This window comes from Acomys russatus, chromosome 14 (genome assembly GCF_903995435.1).
Source record: "Acomys russatus chromosome 14, mAcoRus1.1, whole genome shotgun sequence".
NCBI lineage: Eukaryota > Metazoa > Chordata > Mammalia > Rodentia > Muridae > Acomys > Acomys russatus.
The window spans coordinates 47,515,555-47,542,467 of NC_067150.1; the positions used below are offsets into that span (position 1 = coordinate 47,515,555).

The 26,913-nt window shown below is 38.2% G+C and overlaps 1 protein-coding gene and 1 pseudogene across 7 annotated transcripts in view; both read right to left on the reverse strand.

Moving 5' to 3' along the window:
• The window catches only part of Peak1 (pseudopodium enriched atypical kinase 1), a 213,995-nt gene that overhangs the window by 108,542 nt on the left and 78,540 nt on the right, over positions 1–26,913 (reverse strand). The window contains exon 3 of one of the 7 annotated variants that reach the window (XM_051156499.1): positions 14,195–14,314. The exons of the other annotated variants lie outside the window; for them this stretch is intronic. The gene's annotated coding sequence lies outside the window, so the exon portion shown is untranslated. The remainder of the gene's footprint in view (positions 1–14,194; positions 14,315–26,913) is intronic. 7 annotated transcript variants of the gene reach the window in all.
• LOC127198813 (uncharacterized) lies at positions 3,790–3,908 on the reverse strand (annotated as a pseudogene).

Genomic DNA, 26,913 nt, shown 5'->3' on the forward strand with positions numbered 1-26,913 from the left:
CTAAATTGAACACAGCTGTGAGATTCTCAACGTTTTTACAGTGTTTATAACATTAATATGATACAATATTACGCAGTATGTAGGGATTATCAAAATACTTAAGTCTTAAGAACAGTGACAAAGATATTTAGTCTTCTTTTGACTATAAGGCCTTAGGGGGAAAATGTACTTTATACAACTTTCAGTTTTAAAATTGAGTATGAAAAAGTACACAATGACAGAAAAGTAATTCCCCAAGGGCAGGGTTTGGCTACTCATACAATACTTGCCTGTAAGACCCCCAAATATTTTTTTTATTAATTTATTCATATTACATCTCGATTGTTAGCCCTTCCCGTTTCCTCCCATTCTTCCTTCCCTCCCACTTTCCCCCTTCTCTCCTCCCCTATGTCTGTGATTGAGGGAGACCTCCTCCCCCTATATATGCTCTTAGAATATCGAGTCTCTTCTTGGTAACTTGCTATCCTTCCTCTGAGTGCCGCCAGGCCTCCCCATCCAGGGGACGTGGTCAGAAAAGGGGCACCAGAGTTCGTGTGAGAGTCAGATCTCACTCTCCACTCAACGGCGGAGAATATCATGTTCGTCGGCTAGGTCTTGGTAGGGGTTCGAAGCTTACTGCCTATATTCTCCTTGGCTGGCGCCTTGGTTTGAGGAGGACCCCAGGACCCAGATCTGCCTGTCATAAAGTTATTCTTGTAGGTTTCCAGGACCCTGTGGGTCCTACGATTTCCCCATTCTTCCATGCTACTCTCACCTAAAGTCTCAATAGGATGTCCTCTCCTCTGACCCACTTTCTTGGTAACTAAAGTTTTTCATGGTACGTATCCCTCGGACTAGTGTTTTGATATAAGTGAGTATATACCGTTTGTCTCTTTTTGCTTCTGGGTGAACTCACTCATTATGATAATTTCTAGATCAATCCATTTGTCCACAAATTTCAGGAATTCCTTGTTTTTAATAGCTGAGTAGTATTCCATCGTGTAAATGTACCACAGTTTCTTAGTCCATTCTTCTACTGAGGGACACTTAGGCTGTTTCCATGTTCTGGCTATTATGTATAAAGCAGCTATGAACATGGTTGAGCATATGTCCCTGTTGTGTGGTAGAGCATTTTCTGGGTATATTCCAAGGAGTGGGATAGCTGGGTCTTGAGGAAGTCCTATTCCCATTTTCCTGAGAAAGCGCCAGATAGCTTTCCAAAGTGGTTGTACTAGTTTGCATTCCCACCAGCAATGAAGGAGTGTGTTCGGAGCCAGCCTGGGGTCATTCAAGGCTAAAAGAGTCTACTGGCTATGGAAAAATACTGATGGCCCGTTCTAAAGCTAACTTCCTCCTTTCAGCCTCTGCAGATGTTGTTTAGCAGGTTAGCTCGGGACTTTCCGAGAGATAGTTAGAGATAGTTAGCTAAGATAAGATAGAAATTGTTCAGAGAAAAACCACAGGATGTTCCCCTGATGGTATTATCTGGAGACATTCTCGTGCCCCCCCTACTGCTTAGTTCCTGCCTCCACCCCATATAAGCTTCTGTTTTTGATTCAATAAACGGACTTTGATAGGAATGCTACTTGGTCTCGCCTCTTTCTTTCCCGTCTTGTCCCTCAGGTATGGCTCCCCTCGCGACCCCATAATTACTGGTCCTGCTGGACGGGACAGGAGTGTTCCTCTCTCTCCACATCCTCGCCAACATGTGGTGTCATTTGAGTTTTTGATCTTAGCATTCTGATGGGTGTAAGATGGAATCTCAGTGTCGTTTTGATTTGTATTTCTCTGATGACTAACGAGGACAAGCATTTCTTTAAGTGTTTCTCGGCCATTTGATATTCCTCTGTTGAGAATTCTCTGTTAAGTTCCAAGCCCCATTTCGCAATTGGGTTGTTTGGTTTTGTGGTGTTTAATTCTTGAGTTCTTTATATATTTTGGATATTAAACCTTTGTCAGATGAAGGGTTGGTGAAGATCTTTTCCCAGTCTGTAGGCTGTTGCTTTGTTCTACTGACAGTGTCTCCTGCCTTACAGAGAAGCTTCTCAGCCTCATGAGGTCCCATTTATTAATTGTTGACATTAAGGCCCCCAAATATTTTTGCTCAATATCTTATTCTTGGACTTGCAGATGACCAAGTATAATAGACATAAAATGGAAACATAAAATGGAAAGCTCTATAAATTCTGCTTAATCAATCTCATTTAAAATGTCTGATTTATAGATATGATATAGCCAGGGCCTTAATCTTTATGCACTTTATGAAACTGATTCTTAATAGAAAGTTTAGTTCATTTATATTTAATGTAAATACTAAAATGCTTGGGCACAAAATATTTTATCATTTAAAATTTTTCCTATTCTACTGTTTCTGTGCCTTTTTTTGTTTTATCTTTCATTGAATTAATTTCAGTAAAATATTTTTTCAGTGTTTTAATTTTTAAAAAAAGATTTATTTATTATTCTTCATACAATGCTCTGTCTGCATGTACACTGGCAGGCCAGAAGAGGACATCAGATCATACTATAGGGTTGTGAGCTACCATGTGGTTGCTGGGAATTGAACTCATGACCTCCGGAAGAGCAGTCAGTGCTCTTAACCACTGAGCCATCTCTCCAGCCCCTCAGTGTTTTAATTTAATGTCTCAAATTGTCACAACTTATTTAAAGTTATTAACAAGCAAATAAGAATCTTGGAGGATCACCCATATACTGTAATTCTCCCTTTGTATAATGTTAAACCTCTACATACATTACAAGAATAGCAAGCATCTACATACATTATAAAAACCACAGTCAGTTGTCTTTTAACAAAAGAAAAAAGACCTTTTTAATTTATTACTTAAGAAGTTTCATCTTTTTTATAGAACCAAGTTTTTATCTAATACCACTGTCTCTCAGTTTTAAATTTCTTAGCATTTTAATAGTGTGCTTACATTGACAACAGACTACCTAATTTTTCACTTGCCTAAATTTATATTTGTTTTAACTTTCTTTTCAAAGGATACATTCACTGAACACAGATTTCTGAGGTAAGAGCCTTTTCAAGCTGGGTATTATAGTGCTGTCACTTAAGACACTGAGGGAGAAAGGCTTCACAGTCAAGGCTTGGGTCTGAGCCTAGCTTTCATAATATAGTGAGACCCTGTGTCAAAATAAAGGGCTGCAAAATACAGCTGAGTAATAAAGGTCAGAGAATATTTTTTGTGGGACTGGTTCCTCTCTTTCCACCTTTACCAGAGAGGTCAGAGGTGGAGGTTAAAGAAGCATGTTCTTTCTAGTACATGGGTTCCCAGGGATTAAATCCAAGTCTTCAGGATTGGCAGCATGTGCCTTGAACAACCGAGCCATTTCATAAGTCTAGCTCAAGTTATCATTTACTGACCTCAACATTTGGACTTTGTCTCCTCTTACCTGATAGTTAATCTGTCTCATTACATGTAACATGGGACAATATGGATAGTGTGCTATAGTCATTACAGACATTCTTTTCTGAATGATGCTCATTTCTCTGCTAATGTGCAGTTACATACTGCCTGATAGCCTGAGCTTCTGGAAGCTTAGTCTTACTAGGGATGCTATGTTTAAGCTTTTCCCTTCATTCTGGGATAAATCCTTAAAGCCCTGGACATAGTGCTTACTTCTAAAGCAGAACATTCTGAACTTGAATTGGAAAATCTGTTGCATTTTAAAAATAAAAAAATAATAAATAAATAAAACCAACTCTATCTTAGAAGTCCTCAAACTCTAAATCCTATCAGAAAATCTACTCAACAGCTTCCACTATAGATGTTAATTTCCACTAGAACCTAGGAGTGACCTCTATTACATGTGAAGTTAGAAGTCAGCCAATGAATTAAAAGGAGTCTATATTAAACTGATATGAACAGATACTACACTTGATCTTAGCCAAAAAGCTGACAAGTGATGGAAACAGATGCAGCGACCCACAGCCAAAGGAAATGTCTAGGTTGGGTTGAGTGAGGTGGGAAGATCTACTCGAGATGGCCATGTCATCTTTCTAAGTGCTGGGGTCCTGGACTGGAAGCAATGCAAACACCAGAATTCACCTCTCTCTCCTTAACAAAGAATGCACTATGACCAGCTGCCAAACGCTTCTGCCACCATGCCTTTCCTGCGACAATGGACCCCACATCCTCAAAATAAGCACTGTCTTTGTTAAGAAGATTTCATTAGGTATTTTGTCACCGCAGTGATAACAGTAACCAATATAACTAAATTTAGAATGTGTATACGCAGAAATTTCAGAACAGTATTAATAGGCATGCTGAAACTCAACACAGGGGAAGGAATCTAGCCTTGCACGATTAGAAAGAGGTATGGAGCAAGCTGGGAGCAAGAGGAACTAGATCAGTATCAGCTCTCTAGTTGTCTTAGAACACTCTGGCGCAATGTTTGTCTGGTGGGGTGGGGAGGGAAAGAGGGGGAGAGGGAGAGAGGAAGCGAGAGACATACAGACAGAGACAGACAGGGAGAAAGAGAGACAGACAGACAGACACTGACTCACTATTCTGCTCAGGTTGATATCAACTGGTGCAGCTCAGCCTGAGTTGCTGAGAAGACAGACATATACCATCACGTCCAGCTTCTGATATAACCTTTGGTACTATATTCTCTCTCAAAAGTCCTACAGGCCTAAACATGTTTTACTTTACTGTTAAACTTAATAATAGGGAATAGTTTTAAGTAAAAAAACAAAACAAAACAAAACGAAAAACAGAAATAAAATGCATCAATCTACTACAGATCCAACATTTCGCTGGAAACTTCAGTCAGACAGAGCAGGAGTAGTCAAAGCCATGAGCTAGGAGCCAAACCCAACTTACCACCTGTTTATTTATAGTCTGCAAGCTAAAAATAATCTTTATATTTTAAAACAATTGGAAAAAATCAAAAAGGAGAGTATTTTGAGCATAAAAATTATATGAGATTTAAAATTCATCATCTATAAATAAGGTTTTCTAAGAACACAGCCAGCTCTTGTGTTTACACTTCGTCTATGGCTGCTTTTGAACTATATAAGGACAGGCCTGAGTAGTTATGAGAGCATAGTCGGTTAACTGCCTACAAAGTCTCCCTTTGTAATTAATGTTTGCCCAGTCCAGACATAACCGAAGTTCAGTTCAGTATCACTCTCCTTTAACGTCACAGGAAGTATATTTTAAAGTACTAATGGTCTTCCTGGTTTTTTTCCTGTGGGCTTTTTATTCTTTTTGTTTTGTTTTTGTTCTTTGGATACAATAAGTGAGTGAGAGTAAGAGATAGACAGAGAGAGAGAGAACATGAAGTTGGGTGGGTAGGGAGGTGGGGGGAATGTGGGATCAGAAGAGGAAGGGGAAAACATGATCAAAAAATATTGCATGAAAAAAAAAAACCCAGGGCTGGAGAGATGGCTCAGTGGTTATAGTGCCGCCTGCTCTTCCAATGGTCATGAGTTCAACTCCCAGCAACCACATGGTGGCTCACAACCATCTATAATGAGATCTGGTATCCTTTTCTGGCTTGCAGGCAGGATATTGTATACATAATAAATAAAGAAACCTTAAAAAAAAAAAAAAAAAAAAAGAAAAAGAAAAAAGAAAAAGAAAAAAAAACCCCAATAAATAAAACTCCAGATCAAGTAGTCTTCGTCTGTATTATACCCACTGTCACTTTATTCCTTTTTATTTCTAATGAAACATTAAACAGCATTTTTATATTTACAAGTTATTATCCCATAATATGACGTCAGCTTTATATTCAAGACAAGTTTTTTTCTTAATTTGTAAACTTGCTAGGTATGATACATCATTTTCTTTTGACCAGTTCTGATTTAAAGTTGTAATGGGCTCTTTGAGTTGAAATATAAATAATGCTTTCCACAGTAGAAACAAGATTATTCATAATAATAGTGAGAAAAAATAGTTTCTTGAGACCTTTGGAATTTTGCAAAGGTGTTAAAACTCATTCTAGAGTGACTCCACTTCTGCTTTTGACCACAACGTAGTAAACAAGCCCAGAATGATCCTCCCAATGCAAACTACCACCTACAGTAAGAAGAGCAGGAAATGACCATTTCAGACATGGGCCTGGGAACCATGAATTCAACAGGGAAGAAGCAGAGTTCTCAGGCAGGAAGCAATTTCTGTTATAGCACCCTGAGGAAGAACCTCAACAGAGCCTCACAAGGCTGTTGACTTGAGCAGAATATGTACATAGGCCAGTGTGGCTGGATATTATGTAGCGGAGCTTCTGGGCAGGCAGAAGAGTTCCTACAATCGGAACCAGGTCAGGAAGCACTACCCTTCTTGTGTACAAGTGGCTACAGGAACACTTGTACACAAGAAGGGTAGTGCCTCCCAAAAGGACACGACTCCAAGGAAATAGTTACCAAGCAAGAACAACAGAAATGATTCTCAAAGCTGACACCGGGAAGAAAATTAACAAATTTTCTTAGTATGAACGGAAAAGCCTTATTGAATATACAAAGAAACCAGGATAACCCCAGGTGGGCCATATCACAGACACGGGTGAAGGTAGCCTTAGGAAAAAGGCAACTTCAGACCCATGGAAGTCATCTAAGCTTAGACAGCCAAGAGAGTAACAAACTAGCAAGCAATTAGCAAACTGCCTTTTAGGGAAAGCCCAATGTTCTTTAAAGAAACAAAATTTAAAACTTAGGGTTATAAAATTCACATTAGTCATTTAATGAAACTACTGAAGAAGCAGTAAAATTGTGATTCCATAACCAGAAAAATATCAATCTGGAGCAACTAAGAAATAATGGGATTAGCAGGCAACAATATATAAAGTGATATTTTAATTATGTTTGTTTGAATAGTACAGGATATCTGAAGATTTTCAAAACAGAACTTATAAATAAAAACTTTAAGATTTAAGATCAAATTGCATGAAATGGACAAAGAGTAGTTTATAATCTGAAGAACAAGGGCATTAGTGAACTTATGGATAGATCAACAAAAGTTACCCAAAGGGAAATTCAGAGAGAAAGAGGGGAGAATTTTTTCTTTTTTAAGGGCAGGGTAGAGAGATGACTTAGAGAGTGAAGGCAGATGCTTCCAAGACAGATGAGTTTGATGGCCAGGACTCACATGATAGAAGACTCCACAAAGCTGTCCTCTGACACAATGCAAAATTCAAAAACAAAAGCAAAAACTGACATAGTAAAAAAAAAATTTTTTTGTAGAAACCATATCTTATGAGAAGTGATGTGATACCATTCTAAAAAAAGAGATACTGTATTCATAGAATAAGAACTAAAATAAGTAAACAGAATAAAAGAATAAACTAATGGGAATGAACCAAGAGAAGAAATTAAATGGAATATAAAAGCATGATTATTTTGAAAGTAAGATTAATAAAGAACAAACTAGTGAGATGGCAGACTCAATACAAAACTTATTAATATACTAAATATAAATTATCTTCCATTCATTACTTTTTATTGAGCTAGTACTAAATCCAAGGCCTTGTACATGCTAAGCAAGTGCTCTACCACAGACTTACATTACCTATGCTAAATACTCAATTTAAAAGGCATGGTGGGTCATGGTGAGACATGAAAGAGTATAGGTAGTTGAATCTTTAAGTTTGGGGCTTGCCTGAGCTACATAGGAAGATCATGTCTCAAAACAAAACAATATGTAAAAAACCACCAAGTAAATAAATAAGACATATGAAAAATTCAAGACCCAAATATATGTTATCCCCTCTACATACAAACAAAAACCAATAAGGCAAGAGGTTCAAATTAGAAAGGCAAAACCTCTTCAGTCTTAAATTGGAACAGCCTCATTTATGTCAAACAGCAGAAGACGATCAATTGTTGTCAGAGATAGGGCATTTTATAGTCTACAGTGGATTTATTTAAAAAGCTGGGAAATCCTAAATATGAAAGTCTGTAACACCAGAGGTTAAAAAATAAAAAAAAATAAAAATAAAAAAATAAGTGAAATAAAAGCTGTCAGTAATCACAGAGAGACACTAGTACAGCTGAAGACACCACATTCCCCATGAACTAAAAGATCAGTGCCCTGCCAGCCATGGTGGGGCACACCTTTAATCCCCAGCACTCAGGAGGCAGAGGCAGGTGGATAGCTGTGAGTTCAAGGACAGCCTGGTCTATAAAGGGAGTCCAGGACAGCCAAGGCTACACAGAGAGACCCTGTTTCGAAAAACAAACACAAAAACATCAACTACAACAAAAGACCAGTGCCCCAAAGGCACAGGAGGGAGACCAGGTCAGAGATAAGCATCACGGAACACGCTGATGCACAGCAGCACAGAGGCCTTCAAGGAAACAAATGCATTTCTCAGAACGAACACCGGCTGAGCCAGGAGTAAGGCTATACAAACTGAGGGAATGGAAACGACATGGAATTAAATCAGCAACTAGCAAAGAAAAGATACTGTGAAGTTCCTAAACATTCAGAAATCAAACAATAGAGTAGGAACAGTCATAGGAAATTAGAGAATAATTTGAGTCAAATAAAAGGGAATATCTGACAACAAAATCTATGAAATGCTTCTCAAAAGATGTTCTGAGTACATTTACAGTTTTCTTTATTTTTATTAAGAGGTCAAAAGCCTAAAAGCAATTGTCTAGACTGAACAAAAGACAGAAATTACGACAAAGAGAAGAAACTAACAATAATGAGGCTGGCAATTCAGAAACACCAAAGAGTCGCCATAAGGTAACTTCAAGTGAAATGGTGAAAGTTCTTAATTTAATAAAGAAAAAATGTCCCCTGCTGAGATCTATATTGTTAAGATCTACAATATGAACAGAACATCGTTTATTTATACTTTGGCAACTGTCGTGCTGTCACTGTGTCCTGCACAGTGTCCACCCTAGACAAGGGTAAAGGGCACAGCGACATAAAGAGGCAGCTCATGGGATGACATGATAGGAACAGGACAGTTCTACATCATGGCTGCAGTGCTGGCTTCAGGAAACTCGGTTTTGTGAAACGCAAAAGAACTATATACTCGTTTATACCAATCAGCTTCTCGCCTTTGATGCTGCAGTAGAAGCCACGTAAGACAGAATTAATGAAGGGAACAGTGTTAACGGCCTCTGTGCAGTATGTCTGTGACTTCCTAATTAACTTTGTGAATTCTTTTACGATCTTTACTTATGCTATCTGTAAGTAAGAATCTTTTTCTCTACCACCCCCCTTAGATTTTTCGAGACAGGGTTTTTCTGTGTAGCCCTGGCTGTCCTAACACTCACAGAGACCCACCTGCCTCTGCCTCCTGAGTGTTGGCATTAAAGGGATGCGCCACCACCACCCAGCAAGAATCTTTTTCTAAAAAAGAAAGCCATAGTATCTTTATCTCTAATAGGTAAAAAAATAAGTCAACTGAATGGGCTACATATTGTATGAATCCAACTATATAATCTAGAAAAATGTAACTATGGAAACAGAAAAAAACAAAAACAAAACAATAGGAGAGAACAGAGGAATGACTAAACAGGACAGAGAAGATTTCAGGTCACGAAAGTCCTCTAGCTGACATTATAACAAAGTACACATTATAATGTTTCATTATACATTTGTTCAAGCTCACAGAATCTATGACAACAAGAATGAATCCTAATAAAACTAGGGATTTAGACTCTCTGATCTTTTTATAGCCTTTTATTGTTGTAGACCTGCAGAACAGCCACATTTCAGAAAACTAAATCTTGAATCAAAATATTCTGGCTGTGTATAAAAACAAACAAAGCTGGAAAGATAATTTATATAATTTTCAATACAAATTTATTCATATTCAAGGAAAACAAACTGTAGTTAATGGCCTTTGGGGGTTTGACTTGTAGGTTTATATTTGGTGTTGGAGCTACATTTTTTCATTTTAAAAATGGCCCAAAAGCAAATGATGATCTATTTCAATAACTGTCAATTATAACTAGCAGAATAACCTTTAAGTATCTATGAAAATAGTCTAATCTCACATTGAGAAAAAAACAAATATGGCATAAATAGATGGTGCCCAGATATTAAATTAGTATTTTGAATATTTATACTTACTCAATACTATTTTTCTCTGATAGATTCAAATAAGAGAGCAATTATTTATAAAATGAGACACAAAATTTAGGTCAATAGATCCTGCAATTCTTGTTTATTGCCCAGCTTTCTATTTCTGAAAATAGGAGTTAACTCATTTAAATTTTGCAAGCATAATAGTAAGATACAAATGACGTTTGGGGTAATACTGAATGGTTTAATTTTTAAGTATATTTGAAAGAAGAAAACCAATCAAGATTTTTCTAAACTTCCATTGTCATATTTTTGCATGGCTTCAGGGGTAGACCTGACTCCTGTGGAGCGGGGACTGCACTCTCTGCTGGAGAAACGGCAGCACCCAGGGTGCTCAGTGTACTCTTTACACACAGCTGCACAATGGAGGCTGGGTCACTGCACATAGGTGAACAAGGACGCAGGGCTGTCTCAGGCAGCCGAGCGCGTAGACAAGGTCAGCTGATCTCAGCTGCAGTCTCTGTAGGGAAGCAGTCTTCAGGTTGTCAATAACCAGAGGGGGAAGCTATGGTGGACAGTTTCTACACACACTGACGACATCTGCACAAGTTCCAGCTTTGCCATTGTTTTCCCAGGGTTCTGAGCCTGGGGTCTGTAATATGGCTGTGCCCACATTAATAACACACTCAGGGTTTCCTCTGCTCCTCACACTCCAGCACCATGTTAAGCCTTACAATATTCTGTTCAGAAAGGAAGCTAAAAATCATATATTATTTTGTTTCCTGGATTCTTTGATTAAACACCAAACTCTGTACTCACGTAGAAACCAGCATCCCCTGATACTTTCACTGCCATCCTCAGATTTACTCATATGAGTGACATAATAAAGACCCAAATGGGGCTGGGGAGATGGCTCAGCTAGCAAAGCGCACTGCTAGTGCGAGCACCTGACTTTGCTCCTCTGAACCCACATACAAATGTGAGGCACGGCAGCGTGGTCCCAGCATTGGGAAGGCATAGAAAGGAAGACGCCTGGGGATCCCTGGTCATGCAGGCTAGCCTCGCTGATGAGCTCCAGCCCAGTGAGAACCCTGCCTCAAAGGTGCTGGGCAGCACTCCTGTCCTCCTCTCGCTTCCACACGCACAAACATGTATGTGCACACTTGTATACGCATACATGCACGCACACACAAACACACACACACATTTAAAAATAAAGATTGAAGTGTTCCATGTGTTCCCTAAGAACTGTAATCATTTTTATGGTACCCTGCCACAAAAAAAAAAAAAAAATTACAAAGAGAAATAAATCTGTATTAATGTATAATCAACTTCCAGGTAAAGTACTTTATTTATTGCTATTTAATTTATCAATGAAATGGAAAAAAGTATTTCAATAAGTTTTACAAAAGCATTTTGACATAAAAGTCTTTATAAATTAAAACTGTCTTCTAAATTAAAAGGCTCCCAGAAGTGGTGGCACACAGCTTTAATCCTAGTGCTTGGGAGACAGAGGCAGGTGGATCTTTGTGAGTTTAAGGCCAGCCTGGCCTACATAGTTCCATGTAACCTAGGGCTTCATGGTCAGATGCTCTCTCAAGCCAACAATAAAACAATAATAACGACTGTTATTATTTAATTAAAAGAATATGTACATACACGCCAAAGGTTTTGTTTTTGTTTTTGTTTTGTTTTGTTTTGTTTGAGACAGGGTTTAACTGTGTAATTCAAGTTATCTTGGAACTACCTATGTTGTCCAGTTGGCCTTGAACTCTTATGTCTCAGCCTTTGGAATGCGGGGATTTCAGGTGAGTACTACCAATGGTAGCTTTGAAATCAATGCTTTAATCTGAATGAAGAACTGTCTGGAAGCCTGGATGGCAGGCAGCTAGTCTAGGCCAAGAACTCTTTCATCAAAAAGTCAAACAAAAGAAAGTCACACGAAGAAGTCTAGTCACTTAAAACACTTTAATCCCTCAGCTAATTATCACAACTATTTTATGACTGCTAAGTCACAACTGGGTTATGAGAAACTTACAATGGTTCTTAAAACTGTCATCTGGTAAAGGAAGACACAAGCAGATTACAGTAGAAACAATACAATAAAACTCTGGTGTGAAGCTTCCAGAAACTAGATTGAAATTTTTAAATCAGTTACTGTGGAGAAGAGACCTTGTCATTTACTAGTTAAGTACTGTACAAGAATATGTTAAAAAACAGTAAAACGATCTTGTATATATTGTCTGGTCAAATAGAAAGCTGAGAATTAAAAGCTAGCATTATTGAAGTTTGCATCAAATACCATTTCCTATCATTTTGTGGGTCTGTGATGGCAGCAAATGGGAGGAAGCAGAACAGAGCATGGCAAGACAATGCTTAAAAGGACTCTTCAGGAAAACAAAGTTGAGGAAGGACCCAGCACACTCTTCACCTCTAAGCCAGACTTTACGCTACATTCTAATTTTGCTCATAACCAACTCTGTCCTTCCCTGCTTCCCTTCCAGGGGTAGGAGCAGTTGAAAGTCACCTTTCACTTACTACTTCTATAAAATACATGCAGATTACCTTAAAAATTCTTCAATAAAGACTAATAGGTAGGGATGATCAAGCTTCTACATCTACGAGAAAGCACCATCATTTCACATAACCAATTCCTTCTCAAGAAAAGACAAACAGGACAAAATAATGGAAATCAGTAATCACTTATGAGTATATACTAGTTTTTCAAACTTTCCTTTCCAACTAAACACAGTATTACTTCCAGACACTTACCAAGGCAAAGCAATCTACTGCTCTCTACAGAAAGATGAGTGGTGCACACACAGGTCATGTTCTAGCCAGTATCACACGGCCACAGAGTAGGAATATGAGCAAAGCCATCAAAGAGACAATCAAGTAATTCTCTGTAAAGACTTGCTTTTGTATTTATTAATTTTTATGTATACCTTTTAGTTAACCTAAATTCTCCTCAGCTCAAGTACAATTTGTATGCATTTCATTATAAAGTATGGTCTTCTTAAGTGATTTTGCTTAAAGATAGAGCAGTACACTATTAATAATGGTAATACATAAATATACTATTAATACATACAAGGATAGTAAAAGTCAGTTATTCTAAATCAAACACAAAAAAAATGAAAATTAACTCAGAGACTCTAGTTTTTACAACTACCATACCCCTTTCTTTTTGTTGTTTTTAATCTGTCATAACAAGGATGTAATTTATCCTTTTGTTTTGTTTTTCTTTTTCGAGACAGTTTTTCTGTATAGCCTTGGCTGTCTTGAACTCACTTTGTCTGCCTCTGCTTCCCTGAGTGTGTAATTTATTCTCTTAAAGCAAGAAAGTATGTTAAACCTGAGATGGACAGGTACTAAGTCAGTTAGCCTAGGCTCAGCTCTGTGACCCTAAGCCAATTCAGTTTGGTCATAGGTACAATGACAGCGATAACATTTAACCCAGCTGTGGAAGGATTGTAGACACTGTCCCAGGTGAAGACAGTCTAGACTGGTCTTGCCTCAGGCTCTGCAGCTTGGAAACACCACTGATACCCCACTGAGGTGGACATAGTTAAAGACTGGGAAGAACCATCCTGGGTACGAAATTCAGGAAGGTGATTGTGTTTCTAATCAAACATTGATGGGAAGAGGGATCCTGGGAGGAGACCTACCGGCCCTTGCTGGAGAGAGACAGATGCAGGCAGAAGAACAAGAAAGAGCTGCAGGTTCGGATGTGGATCAGGGAGACAACCAGCATACAGGCCGGACCAGCATACAGGCCAGAGACACCTAGGGATCCGTCCCGTAAAACAGATACTGAAAGGTTTACTCTTGTTTCCCTTTAGCCGTTTTTCCCTCTTGTATAAGATAACTGGGTTGTATAATAAAGTCTAATTGTTAATAAACAGCCAACACCCAGGAGAGCATGCAGATACTTGCAAGAGGGTAACATATGCAGGTGAACTTAGAACTGTTTAATGCGCTATACAAATGTGAGCTGTTTCTTTATCTGTCATATGGAAAGATTCAATGAAGCAATCTCTAAAGGTGTCTTGTCTCTAAGAAGCCTTTGCTCTTTACCTCTGAAGCACTGAAAGTAATAGCTAATTTCATATGAATCAGAACCCAAAAAAACAAAACAGAAAGTAAAGCAAGAGCTGTGTACAGCATATGGTGAACAGGAAAAGTAGAACTAAAAGACGTGGACTTACCTCCTGTCTCAACGCCCTTCCCCATCACCTGTAGCTATGCTTGTCATAGCTGCTAGCCACACTCAATATCACAATCTATTCACCGTGGGATTGGACAGCTTCAAAAAATTATGGCTGTAACTTGTCACAAGGAAGATTTTATTAAGATGGTGTTGAAGAATTCAGGTCAGCCAGAGTTAGCCAGAATGCAGCCATGCTAAACCTTTATTAAATATCTATGCCCAGCTGAGACAAGTTAAAAAAAATTTTCCACTGCTGCACCCCACTGCTTCTACCTTACCCTACTCGGAGCCCACTAGCTCAAGATAGCTCCTAGAATAACCACACCTTCATGCCCACCATCTCACCCTAACATATGCTGAGGCCAACGGCCTCCAGTTTGCTCCCCTCCCCTCCAGACTGCTCTCTCACTCCTTCCCGAGCTCTATTCAATTTATCCTTAGAGGTTACTTTTGTTAGCCAGTTAGATTTGTACTAATTGCTGTTGCTGAATTATGCTTCTGTAAAGGGTATTTAAACCTAATGCTTTGGCTACCTGGGGTCCCTCAACTCTTCTGAGCTTGATGGACCCTGGCAGGTCAGCTCAATTAAAATTCCTTTGCTTTTGCATTGACTCTGGACTCTGACTCTCAATGGGCTTCCAGGAATAGACTCTGCGTACCTGAGTCTAGCAGTGTAAGCATTATACGAGTGACATGATTCAATTACTAATAGTCAAATTAAGAATGTTTAAAAGTCATAAATACTAAAAGGCATACATAGATGTTCAGACTCAACTGCCAGTTACTTGGCTTGCGTGATGTAAAGTCTTAATCAAACAGGCATGATGTAAGCTGCATAATCTTTTCCAGGAAAGGGTTTCATTTTTGTTTTTATTACCGATTAACTATGTGATCTTGGATAATTTGCTTTATTTTCTGTCTTAAAGATAAGGAAGAATATAAGCTATGTCACTTGGCTAGTGTGAATTCAGCAGGCCTGCCCATGTTAAACAGCACTAATTGAGCCTGGCACTTATTAAGTGCTTGCAAACATTAGCTCTCTTTTCTAGCCTTCTAAACTTTCAGAGACCTGAGGGTATTTTCCTCTTCTTTTAACTCTTTAGAAAGTTTCCTTAAGTGAAATTTCCTATCTCTCTATCTTGGTCGTGGTCCTCACCTTCAGTAATCAGCAGCCTAACAGCAAACTGAAATAAATTGAAGAGCACTGTGGCATAATAGAAGGCAAGCGTGGTTCAGAGTCAGCAGATCTCAGTCGGAATCCCATTGTGACTAAAAGCTTTTGACTTTAAGCAATGTGCCAAGCCTTACAAAACTCTCCTCATAAAATGAAGACCTTATCTAACTTTTTATCATCCTGTCCTTCCTATTCACCAGTCTCTTGCAAACACTGTGAAAAGGGCATGTCGCTTTATCTTTGTCCTTTCTGTGTTATTATGGCAAGGCTCAAAAGTAGAAGATTTAATGCTAGGATAAAACAGAAAATTGATAAAAAAGTGTTAAGACTGAAAGAAAAATGCTACATTATAGAATGAAAAAAAAAAACTTATTTAACTGGCTCCAACTCCTTCCTTCCATCTCTCTTTTAAGCCAACAGACCTCAAATATGCTTTTCCTAGAGGAAGATAAACTGAGAAATATATGTAAGTGAAAGAGGGTTGAATTACTCTTTAAAATGGAATATTCTTTAATTTTCTATCAGCAGAATCAAACCTTGTTTTTTCTATTTAAGAGACTTTACTCTTTGGTTGGTTTTGGCTTTGGAAGACAAGGATCAAACTCAGTACATACTGTGCAAAGTCTTTATTGTGGACTTGGTTTTGCTTTCTTTATTTGTTTATTTTTGAGACAGGCTCTTACTATGTAGCCCTGGCTAGCCTGGGACTTGCCTTGTAAACCAGGCTGGCCCTAATTCAAAGCCATGCTTGTCTTTGCTTCTTGAATGCTGAGATTAAAGGCACAAGGTGCCATGCCTGGCTAGACATGTTTTTCAAGCAATAAAATAGCCAAGAGGTATTTTAGTTGGTTAATAAAACAAACAAACAATCAATCAATCAATCAAAATGATATAGACTAGGTAACTAAGAGGTAATCATCTTTTCTAATATAAATAAATATTGTTCTCTACTTAAAAAATACATTCAAAGAATAGCATGGCTTTGCTAAAGATGACTTAAGTACCCAGAAGCTGCATGTAATAAATTGTAGATTTTACAAAAATCCTTCTAAGGCTAAACTTCTTAATTTCCAGGGAAAAGGATGGATGTTGGATTTTTTGGAATTAGGGGAAATTGTGGATGGGCCAGGGCAGGGAAGAAAACACCTATGAATCACATATCTTAAAATGTACAGACATAAACCAAGCTTCACACATAATTTTATTTGAGTAATAAAGTCCTAACTATGTATGTTGTGTGTCTCTAAAACCTTTCAGTAGATTACAGGTAAGCTTATAGAATTTAATTTGTAGAATTTAGCAACCTTCAGAAACATATAATACAGATTGCTAGTTGAATAACAAACCAAGAAAGGCAAAAAGAATGATGTAAAGCCTTGTTGCATTCACGACAGAATAACCAGTGTGCATGATAACCCACAGGACTGACCACATAGAACTTGGCAAAAATCAGTGCTTTGGGAACAAAGTACCTTTCACAACAGAACAAAATAAGAGGCTTTAATGTGATTTAGTGGCCATGTGGGGTGTGGTTGTGTTTAAGGGGACTCTAAACATATAGACTAGCAGTTTAACAGAATAAAGGTATATAGTTATACAAGTGTGTAAAAAGGCTGATGGAACTATTAAATCTTTCTTAAACACAAGTATTATAAATACAAAATGGGGCAGGAGGAAACACCTACTTAAAGGATTAAAAACGAAATAAGATAATGTGAATTAAATATTTGACAGTGTCTGGATCATACTAAGTGCTTAAGAAATTACAAGAACTGAAAAACAAGTTGAAGCATCTCTAAATGTGGACCTCTTTCTATTTTGTATTTTAAACATAGCTAAATAAGGTACTCAGTTCATATCTTTTATACTAAGAATAAAAGTGATTAAGAAACACATGCTGGGTATCACAGTTAGGTTTCTATTCTATTCTATTGTCATAAAAATACCATGACCAAAAGCAACCTGAGAAGGAAAGGGTTTATTTCAGTCTACAGCTTGTAGTAGGAACTCAAGGCAGGAACCTAGAGGAAAAGGCTGATGCAAAAGCCGTGGAGGAATACGGAAAGAACGCTGCTTCTTGGCTTGCTCCTCATGGGGTGATACCACTAACAATGGACTGTGCCCTCCACACTATTGAAAATACCTTACTGGCTTGCCTATGGCCTGATCTTAGAGAGGTCAGTTTCTCAATTCAGAGTTCTCTCTCCCCAAAAGACCCTAGCTTATTATGTCAAGGTGACATAACACTAGCCAGCACACTGGGCTAGAGAGATAACTCAGCAGGTAAAGGTGCATGCCACGCCTGCCAAACTGAGTGAGACCCAAGGGAGCCACACAGTGGAGGAAAGAACCAGTTTCTGCCAAGCTGTTGACCTACATATACATGCTGTAACACTGCTGCCCCCCCCCATAAATGTAATAAACTTTAAACACAATTTTAAAGAAACACACATGCTAATAACTACACTCACTTTGGAGTATAAACTCATGTGTATTTTTGTCTTCTTGCTTTTGACACTGCAGATGAATGCCAATTTTCATTCAGTTTTGCAGAAAGTAATACACACACACACACACACACACACACACACACACACTTGTGTGTGTGTGTCTATGGGTAGTTCTCGTCTTGCATTTAAAAGTACCCTTACTAATACAAAGCAAAATCAATGAATAAGAGGTTAAAATCCTCTTGTGCTATTGTATTCAAGCGTATTGACACATATGAATGCTTCCATCCAATTCTTGATTATGAAATTTCCTTGCAGAGAAATACCATTATAAAATAAATTTCAGTAAGGGAATGGGGAATGATAATATTTCAGGCTTGCTAAAGAAACCCCAAGCAAGCATAAAAGAAACTGGCAGTCTACCAGTGTGACACTGACAACATGGTACATTCGAATACACTGTGGATGAGCGTTCGGATGCTGCCAGTCAGTGTCATCTACATTCTTCAGTATTCGATTTTACAAAGAATATCCTCCAAACTTATAACATATGAAATCATTCCCATGAGGTAAAACCATAAATTATTAAGAAATGAGCCACACACTTCTTATGGGCATAATCTTGAGTATAAACTAGGACAAAGGCATGCAATATACAAATGTAAGGATAATTTATTAAAAAGGTGCACTTTATGTACCTACACAGCTACTCTTACTATTGTGGCACTAATAAACCAATGCTCCTGTGAAGTGGGAAGAGAGGGTTAGGTTCCTGTGAGCTGCTGATCTTATGTGTAGATCTGTTTAAAGTGTGTTAGTCAGTACATAACTGCTGATTCGCTAACGCCAAGCCCACAGCCAGAGCCTACCTCACGACTGAGCAAAGGTTACTCAATTCATGTGTTCCCCTCAGAAGACGTGTCATAGTTTTCTTCAGTAACGAGTACTACATAATATTCCAGCATACCCCCTGGAGCCATTTTAAACAGCAAAATCACCACCAAAAAAAAAAAAAGCACAAAAAATTATGACTACATGGTATTAAGTAGACGGCAAAAAGAAGAACTGTTTACTGTGTAAGAACTAAAATAGAAGGCAGAATGTCACCTTGTTTGACTGAGAATTCACCATTCTGGGTGATTCAAATTTTCTGTCTTTCTAAACGTGCATGTGAATACCTCCCAAAACACTCTAAGTACAGAATTGAGAATTGTTGATACATTTTAGTAAATAGGTGAATTTGAAAACATAGAACGAGCGAGAATTGACTGTACATGGATATGTAGGCACATATCTTCTATGTGCCATTATGTGCCATATCTTCTTATTGGCAATCTGGGTACCTCCACCTGAATGCCCTAACAATATGTCAAATTTAACCAAGTTCATCACCTACCTTTACCTCAGATATGTTCTCTGACACATTTCTGTTGGAGGAAGGACCAACTGTGCTTTCAAATGCTGATTTCAGTGTCTTCAGATCTGGTTCCTGCCCTGCCATGGGCATTGTTAAGATGCTAAACTACCTCCTGAAACCATGTGATGACAAGGAATATTCCCCAATTATCCTTGATTGGCTAAATAAAGATGCTGAAACCTATGAGTGGGCAGAAGGCAGAGAGTTAGGTGCCTGGGCTTGTGGCTGAGAGAGATGAGAAGATAGTGAAAAAGCAGAAGATGTAGCAGGAGGAGAGGAAGCCAGAAAGAGAGGAGTCACCAAGAGGCAAGATGGTGGTGAGCACATGGCTGTAAGGGCAGAATGACTGAGCAGAAGCCGCCCGGGAGTCATCAGATTGACAAGTGATTGGCTTTTATGTAAGTTTTAAAGGTACTAGGCTTAGAGTAGCTCAGAATCTGCCTAGCATAGTACCTACAGCTTAATAGTAAATCACAGTCTCTCTGGGACAGTCATTGGGGGAACTAGCTGGTTAAAGAAAACTGCTGTCACAGTAATTTCCTGTATTAATATAGAAAGAATAATTCACTTACTCTCCAATAACATCATTGTATTCACTTGAGCTATTCTATGGGTTACTCCCTTTCCCACATCCTAGTTAGGCACCAAATCACGGATTCTTCCTGTAAAATATCTCCTAAGGTTATCTGACATGCTAAAATTATCACCAAGGGCTTGATTGTCACTCAAACCATTGCTATAATTCTGGTTTCATGCTCTAATACTCTAAAATCACAGGCTATAGTATAGTTAGTATTTTCAACCTAACCACAGTCCTTGCTTCTTTATACCCACAGAACAGCTTCATATTTCTTGGTACGGGATATATATCCATTCATGATTTGACCCCAAACAACATCTGAATACTCACCTACTGATGCTTGTTCTGACAAACTGTATTGCAAGCACAGGGATACTCTATGCTTTTGAAAAGCCCGCTGCTCTTGTGACTGGGAATATCAAAAGTTGTTGCTGCTGCTCTTTTTCCATCGTCTACTTGTCCTAAAGTCTGTGCTGCTATTACTTCCTCAGTAGCCTTTCCTATAGGCTCCACCACTTGCCAACTTTTTCACTCTCTTCCCTGTGCTTTCACAGTATTTTCACAAATTTCAATTATAAAGCTAGTAAGTTTAGCTATAACTAAGACAGAAAGTGCATGAGCACAAACGACTAGCTAAATATTGATTAATATTGTAGCTGGGTGTTGTGGATCCACTATACTATCTTCTAGACATGCTGAATTATTCTTGTAAAAAGTAGAAGTTATGCAGAGAGAATGAAACATGATTGCTAACTGAAAACCAGGTCTAAGTGCAGCATAAACACTACAGCATTGTTACTACCCCACACGGGATGCTCATAGTTAGCCTCAGCTTAGTGAAAATGTTCAAGAGGGCCTTGGAGTCCAAGGCTCTTTTTCTCTGCTCGTCATGGGTTTGAATTTGATACTTCAAAACACTTTACTGAAGATGCAGGCATTAACTCGCTATTCATGAAGGACAAAGGAGGGAACCACTCTCAGGATTCTCCTTTTAACAGAAAAAGCCGAAGTATTTTCCAATATGCCCAGTGAATTTGGGCTATATCACTGGCCACTTGTGTAGAGAATGCTGATAGCATCTTGGTGGCCTAGCTTCCTCTATTCTTAGTGATGGATCAGTACCTCCACAGAGGCAGCTTGGTCTATGGACTGAATAAGTCTAATAAGGAAACTTTCAACAAGAGCAAATGAAACTTTCTAAATTTTCTTTTAAATACAATTTTAAAAATGCCAGTGCTATATAAATAGGGAACTATTACTATTCTAGTAGCTTGCCATTTATCATCATGAAATAATATGATTATTGCTTTCTTTGTAGAGTACCAGATAGAATATTAGCAAGGAATCAGGAGGTTTGAAACTTGTCTGTACAGAACAATCTTGCTAACTTTTGGTTTATGTAAAAGATGATTATTTTTCAAGGTCATTCTAAAGATAAAAAAATTTTTAATACAATACAAATACACACAGGAACATGTAAGATGCTACAACATGTGAATTATAAACACAATGGCTATTAAATCTTGAAAGAAAATATCCAGCTCTTACGTCACCTGTGTGCAGCATCTAGCATATTAACAATATGAACTGGTGACTAAACACGAAAAATGTGCAGTATGAATGCTGGACACTACCAGGTCATGGCTGGATGAGTTCTGAGGTTTGAACTCCATTCTTTCATGCTATAGGAAACCAAATCAGCGATACCTTATATCATTACTATATTAAGGGAGCAAATGCTTTACAAAATAAAGTCAGTGTCTTGTGGCAGTTACATATAAAGGCACAGCACAATTTAGAATAGGATATGAAAAACAACTGGTCAGTAAGGAACTATTAAGTTCCACTCGTGAGTTCATAATGAATGGTCAGTGCTAAAGTAGACCAAGGTTCTAAAGCACTCCCAGGTTTCATGAATGATAAGGAGAACAGCATGGCTCAAATGCGCAGGCTACAGAGGCAGGCAGTGTCCTATATAAGACCCTCTCAATGGTATATTCTCCAAGTTCAAACTAAGTTATACATCTCTTCAACTAAAAGAATGTTATATTAAGATAAGCATCAAAAGAGCTAATGCTAAAGAAAAAAGAAGACAGCTTGAAACCAATAAATTCTCTCCTGAGCACTGTAGTGAGAACTGAGCCAGCTTCACTGGATTTGGAGACAAATGCTTTCTAGAAAAACATGGTCCTCTCAGTCTTGTGACATTCAAGAACTTTAATTTATTATTACAGACTCACCATATATTCTTATTCATTTAAGAGGAAATTATATCTATGTAGGCCACCATGGCACTATGTAATGTTGAAATAAACCCATCTTAATACAAAACACAGCCTGAGACAGACTGCAAACCAGCACAGCACTACATAAAGCATCATGAAGACACAAGAGTGTGCTGGAGAGATGGCTCAGGGGTTAAGAGTACTGCTGCTCTTCCAGAGGACCCTGGTTCAGTTCCCAGCACCCATATGGCAACTCCCAACTGTCTGTAGCCTCACTTCCAGGGGACCTAACATCCTCACACAAACATACGTGCAAGTAAAAACACCAATGCATAGTATAAAGTAAAATAAAAATCAATGAGGTCAACAGACCTTAAGAACTCCAAAACTCGGATCACTTATCTGACAGTTGTATCTGCAAGGGAAATATATATTTTAATAGGTCAAAACTGCCAGGAAAGCAAATAAGTTCCTGTCTCACAGCCATAACTGCAAAGACTTTTATTTTTAAGCAGGAGAAAACCTTTTTCTCCCTATTTTACTGTATGCTACGACTTAAACAATGAACCTTTCTCCTACAATGAAATTTTGGAGTATCTGTAATAAGCAATGCATACATTACTTGTGAATGTGTTAACATTTACAAAATTAAAAGTTATGATACAGTTAATGTAAAAGTTATATTTAATTTTATAGAAATTAAATTAAATTAGTATTTAATTTTATTAGATGAAAAGGGAAGTATATGACCCTAAAGACATTGGTTGTTTTGAAATATTTTTTATTTTCTCATTAAAAACTAAGAAGAGGGGGCTGGAGAAGTGGCTCAACACTTGAGAGCACTTGCTATTCTTTCAGAGGACCTGGTTTCAGTTCTCAGCTCCCACATGGTGGCTCAGAAACATCTGTAACTCAGTTCCAGGCTATCCGATGTACTCTCCTGACTCTTGAGGGTGCTGCACACACATGGTACATATACATGCATGCAGACAAGACACACTCATCAGTAAATCTAAAGCAAACAACAGCAACAAAACCCAAACACTAAGAAGAGAGGGCTCAGGGGTATAAATCGGTGGCAGAACACTCGCCTACAGTTAAGACTCTGCGTTCATCGAACAGCAACGAAGAGAGGTGGGTGGGTGAGGACCAAGAGGACAAGCCTAGGCAGGTGGGAAGCCATGGGCCAGCCACTGGGGAATAATGAGTTAAAGATGGCTTTTTTCCTTTGGCATGTGACTTATCTTCTCATGTTAAAATTTCTAAAAAAGGTAGACAGTAACTTTAAATTAAAACAAGTTTAACTGTTACCTGTAATAGCTCATGGAAAGCCTCATGAATTAAACGGGCCATGTTTTTCTTAAAACTGAAGAAAAATATGAAGATATTATGTAGGAAGGAAAAGATCACCCCCAGTCCTGGCTCCAGCACCAAGAACTACAGCATAAAACAGGAGCTCGATTGCTGTCATCAAAGATCAAAAATTCAGCTTTGTCCCAAACGACCAAAATTAGACTTAACCAGAAATACCAGCTGTTTTTAAAGGCAGACCTAAAAGGATCAGACTGCTCCACTGCCACTCCTAGTTGGATATCAGAATCTCCAATTGAACTTGAAAGAGTTTAAGTGATTAGTAGTTGCTAAAATTAAGTTTTAAGATGTATGCAGAATGCTAAATGATCTGTTCGGCAGCTGACATGCAATCTGAGGTTGGAAAAGCTACAACATTTTCTTTTCGTTTTAGAAGATTTTTATTTCACTTTTTAATTATGTGTATGTTTGTGTGGGAAATGTGCACCTGAGTGTAGAGAGGAGGCCAAAAGTGGGTTTTGGATCACCTGGAACTGGAGTTAAGAGGCAGCTGTGAGCCACCCAACCTGGGAACCAAATCAGGTCCCCTGCAAAAGCGGTATGGACTCTTAACTGCCGAGCCATCTCCCCAGCGCCTCTACTAGGCTTTTAACCTAAAATGCCCTGGTGAAAATTATTTTGCAGGAAGCAAAATGCACAGAATTCTAAGACTTCATGCTTTGTAAATTGTAACAAGACAATAAATAGTAGAGGGGACTCATTATAACCAAGTGTGTTGACAAAACAGCTGTTCCAGAGTCTGCAATTATTCTTGGTCCTCATTTTCTGGCTCTGATAAATTTCAAGCATTTATTATTTGAAAAGAAAATAAATGGGTTGAATCTAGATTACTAAAGAAAGAGGAGGGAGGTCGCATTTTTTTTTAATCCTATAGTTTTTTGTTTGTTTGGTTTTTTTTTGTTTTTTGTAAGACAGAGTGTCTCTGTGTAGCCCTGGATGTCCTAGACTCACTTTGTAGACTAGGCTGGCCTCGAACTCACAGAGATCCTTCTGCCTCTGCCTCCCAGAGTGTTCAGATTATAGGTGTGCACTACCACACCCAGTTTTTTGTTTAAGACAAGGTCTCACCATGTAAGCTTTGAATTCAGAGTGATCTGCTTGCCTCTGCCTCTGGAGTAAAATTATTTCATTTCAGGCAGTAGTAGCACATGCCTTTAATTCCAGAGGCAGGTGGATCAGAGTTCAAGGCCAGCCTGGTCTATAGAGTGAGTTCTAGAACAGCCAGGGTCACACAGAGAAACCCTGTCTTCTACACACACACACACACACACACACACACACACACACACACACACACACACACACCTCTCCTATGACTTAAATGAGGCAATACAGCACGTCAATCACTTTTTATTTTGTAATCAGATACTCAAAGCACAGTGCATATAGGTAAGAACTTTTTAAACAGCAATAGGTCTTAAAATGGTAGTAATCACTGCAATGATATTGTAGGCCATGCTTCCTTAAACTGTGGCCAAAGGAAAACAAAACTGTTCTTATATGAGTGATTGTTATGTCCTTCCCTCTTTATGTGATTTCAAGATTAATATGAGGGTTTTTTTTTTTTTAATACAGTTATGTATACACTGTATGTGTAATACTACATGTGTGCCTGCAGGCCAGAAGAGGGCACCAAATCTCATTATAGATGGTTGTGAGCTACCATGTGGTTGCTGGGACTTGAACTCAGGACCTTTGGAAGAACAGCCAGTGCTCCTAACCTCTGAGCCGTATCTCCAGCCCTACTATAAGTTTTATACTGTATTACAAATACTTTGCTGAGTAGAGAATAAGACTTGAATAACCCAGGCAAGTATTTAATGAGAAATTGTCAATTTTTGATTATTCAACATTTCACAGAGGTACTTTCATTTTTGTTACTATGGTTAAGGCTTTCTAATTTTAAATATTAAAACCTCAACAATCCTGGCACAGGGCACAAATCTGTAATTCTAGGATTGGAAAGGATGAAGCAAGAAGATCATAAAGTCAAGGCCAGCATAGGCAACACAGCAAATCCCAGGCCAACCTAAGCTATAGAATGAGACCTTATCTCAACAAAATAAATAAGAAAAGTCAGCTATTTTAAGATGGGAAAGCAGTTGTAGTGTTATTTAGTAGGGATTCTACTTAGCCTCAATTCCAGCCAAACAAAGCTAACATTCTTGGTTTAGAAGTGATTATGAGACAACAGTCATTATTGTTTGCTTTTCTAGTATGAGAAACATAATAATGTCAACAGAATTTGACCCCAACCTGTCTGCCTGTCATTTTTATTATTTCTGAAAAGTGTCATATCTTTTATTTAGCATATTTAATTCCAACTCCAAAGAGAACCAGTAACTATCCTTGATCACAACTCTTATCAGACTCCTAACTGCTAGATGAAATGTGATGGCTTAAATGGTCCTTTAAGAATATCCATCCTGTTCTCTGCTCTTTGAGCAGAAGAAAGACATCCATAAATCTTCATTCATACCATGGAAAGGATGGCATCTAAAAATAAGTCACAGGGTTTCTTTAAACCAACAAGAAGCACTGTCTATGCATAGACATTCATGGCTCAGGCAGTTTCAGAGCTATTCGCATGTAGTGAGATTGGCAATGTAAGTTGCCTGCTTGTTCTGCAGTTTGAATTCATGTAAATATAGACTGACTTGAGTTAGGAGTCTCTCTTTCATCTAGGTCTGTTTCATTTTGACCTTCTTCTTTTAAATGTATATTTTATTTATTATAATCCCAACAACCTTCCTCTCCCTCCTGTCTTCTCATTTCCACCCACTCTCCCTCCTCTGCCCATTCCCCTTTCCCAGACTTCCAACAGGGGGGCCTCCTGCCCTAAATGACTGGCAATAGTCTATTAGGTCTCACTAAGATACCCTGCATCCTCTTCCTCTATATGCCTGCTAGGCCAAATATGTCTGCCAGATAGAATGGGCCAGAAGGCTGAAGATGATGCTCCAACATTATAGTTTTGGGTGGCTGTATAGGCAGCAAACTGTCTCTATCATTTTCTCATTTTGGAAGCTGCTAACTTGTACTTCCTATTTACTCAAATAATTAATTTTATTCCTTCTTACATCTCTAATCGGGTTAAAGACCAGATAGTTTAATTTTACATTAAGCTTAGTTGTTTAGGGGCTAAGTTGTTTTTAGGTCTAGATAGATGTTTTTAGGTGGATAGAGATGAGATATGATAGATATTGATTTACATTCAGAACTGTAGAGTCACCAAGAAAGGAAAGATGTTTTCTCCAAAGTTGCCCAATACAAATAGGCAAAACACTATGAATGTAGCATTTATTTAATTCCTAATTGTTTCATGGTACTTCTTGATGTGTGTAGTTTATTGTGTGTGTGTGTGTGTGTGTGTGTGTGTGTGTGTGTGTATGTGCAATAACACAAATGTATATGTGAAAGTAAAAAAAGAGACAAATGATTTTTTAAAAAAGAAAAAAGGTATCCTAGAGAGATGATGGGTCAGCAGTTAAGAGTCTATA